Here is a 2,500-nt window from a genome sequence, read left to right on the forward strand (position 1 = left end):
CAGAACTCAAGAGCCAGGCTGGGTGTGTTCGGACAGAACATCGCCACAGAATGAGCCGACTGAAGCGACTGGACAGTGAAGATGGGTAATCCAGCCCTGCTAAGGCCACGCCCACTTTCTGCCTCTCTGTTTATCCCCGTCTGACGCGAGCTTGGACGGACTGATGGAGCCGCCACCTCCATCCTGGTCTGGCCCTTCCAAAAGACATGAGGGGAGGGGCTGAGCGTAAACTCCACCCACCCTTGGCCCTGAAGGACGGAAGCAGAGAGAGAGAGAGAGAGAGAGAGAGAGAGAGAGAGAGAGAGAGAGATGGAGAGAGAGACAGAGGGAGAGAGAAACGAGTCTGGGGAAAAAGACCCTAATGTACATCATCTGTTTCCTCTGGCAGTTGAAACAAATGCTGGTGGTGTAGATGAGGACGCCGTGTCCTTACACGTCGGGTCCAGAGACTCGGTCTGTTTTTGCTTTTTTTTTCCAATTCCCCAAATCACCTCGTGTTCTGCAAGGAGCACTGCACAAAGGCGACGCCCAGGACAGTCGGGGCTGGAGAATGGGGCCCTGGGTGGAGGCCCTGGGTGGGGGGTCCTGGGTGGAGGCCCTGGGTGGAGGCCCTGGGTGGAGGCCCTGGGTGGAGGCCCTGGGTGGAGGTCTGATGGTGGATGACTGGCTGGGTGATTCACAGAGACAGACAGCAACTGGCTGGGATGTGAATGTTTTCAGAAGTTGGCCGCCAGTGTGTCTGGACCTCTCGGCTCTGTATACCGAAAGCCAAGACGGACAGAGTGAAGAAAGGTGTGAACAAGAGAGCAAGTGTGTGTGTGTGTGTGTGTCTGTGCGTGAGATGCAAATGAAGTGGGCTCCCACACCACACACAGCTTTATTACCATCTGCTCGTGCACATGCTTATTAGCTTAGCCGTGACTGGTTCTGAGGCTCGCTCCGAGGGCCCGCGGGCAAACCCGCCCCTCCGCCACAGTCCTCTCACAAAGCGGGTAGCGCCTGCTCTCACTCCACCTCCGGCCGGACTCCTACCGGCTGGCTATCCGGCACGGAGAAAAGGAAGAACCCGCCCCCCCAACTGGGACAGCGCCGCAGATCAAATGCTGTTACATCGGGGAACGGGGGGGGGCAACATCTAATACTGGGACATGGGCCCTGTGATTGGACGACAGCCGGGAGCTGCAGCGTATAGCCAGGGTGGTGCTGCTTAAACAGCGCACTCTAGTTCTCATAGATGTGTGCGAGCAGCTACAGCCGGGGGCGGAGGCAAAGCTCACAGCTCGCAGGCAGAGCGGGACCCACCATTTGCACGGGGCTGCCAGGTGCCATGCCCTCAGGATCCAGCAGGGGGGGGCCGATGTCCGGCTAATGAGGAGCGGAGCGGCGGAGAGCACGGAGGGGGATCGGGGGGGGGGGGGGGGGGGGGGTGAGAGAACGCTGGCGACAGACACGCTGGTGGAGGCGGCTGGGCCCACGGTGTTCAGAGGGGCCGAACGGAGGAGGAAACCCACAGGATTAGTGGTGCTGATGGAGCCGTTCCTCCTTCAGATAGCATCTCCGCGCACGCTCTTATCTGCAGCTGCACAAAGGGACCACAGACGGAGTGGAGAAAGGCTAGGTGTGCTCCCTCCAACACACACACACACACACACACACACACACACACACACACACACACACACACACTCTGGTTTCACCGCCACATTCCAGTGGCCGGATCAGCCCTGTTCAAGAGAGACACCGCCATCCTGCTGTCATCAGTGCGCTGCACACAGCGATACACGAACTGCTAAGTTGGGGAAAAGTCAGTGGGCACATTGTCAGACGCTTGTTTTGGTTCTTGGTGATCACTCGCAAATTCAGCGTGTGTGTGTGTGTGTGTGTGTGTGTGTGTGTGTGGTGTGTGTGTGCGCGTGTGTGTGTGTGTGTGTGTGTGTGTGTGTGCGCGTGCGTGTGTGTGTGTGTGTGTGTGTGTGTGCGCGTGTGTGTGTGTGTGTGTGTGTGTGTGTGTGTGTGTGTGCGTGTGCGCGTGTGTGTGTGTGTGTGTGTGTGTGTGTGTGTGTGTGTGTGTGTGTGTGTGTGCGTGTGCCAGCATACATTAGTGTCCCTCGCTCAGCCTGCAGATACAAGGAGAAAGAGATTTTACTCTCTATCCCCTGTAAATGATAAATCAACACCTATTAAACAATAATAGAATATCTACTTCTTCTTGTGCTGTACTCCTTGCCTGAGCTAATGTGATGCTAATGAGCTGCCCTGGGCACCAGGGTTAATGGAATCCATATTTTCAATTAAAATTTCTTTCTTTTTCTGTCTTTCCTCTCTCTCTCTCTCTCTCTCTCTCTCTCTCTCTGACTGCGCTGCACACCGGTGTCCCCGTTGACACAAACAACAACAGACCCAATTAATGTTGTCTCTCCATCTCCATCGCTCTGGTACAGCGTGTGCTGCCATGCCGACGTGTCACAGGGTCACGCGCAGTTCAGGTGGCACACGTCTG

Source organism: Brachyhypopomus gauderio, chromosome 11 (genome assembly GCF_052324685.1).
Source record: "Brachyhypopomus gauderio isolate BG-103 chromosome 11, BGAUD_0.2, whole genome shotgun sequence".
Lineage (NCBI taxonomy): Eukaryota > Metazoa > Chordata > Actinopteri > Gymnotiformes > Hypopomidae > Brachyhypopomus > Brachyhypopomus gauderio.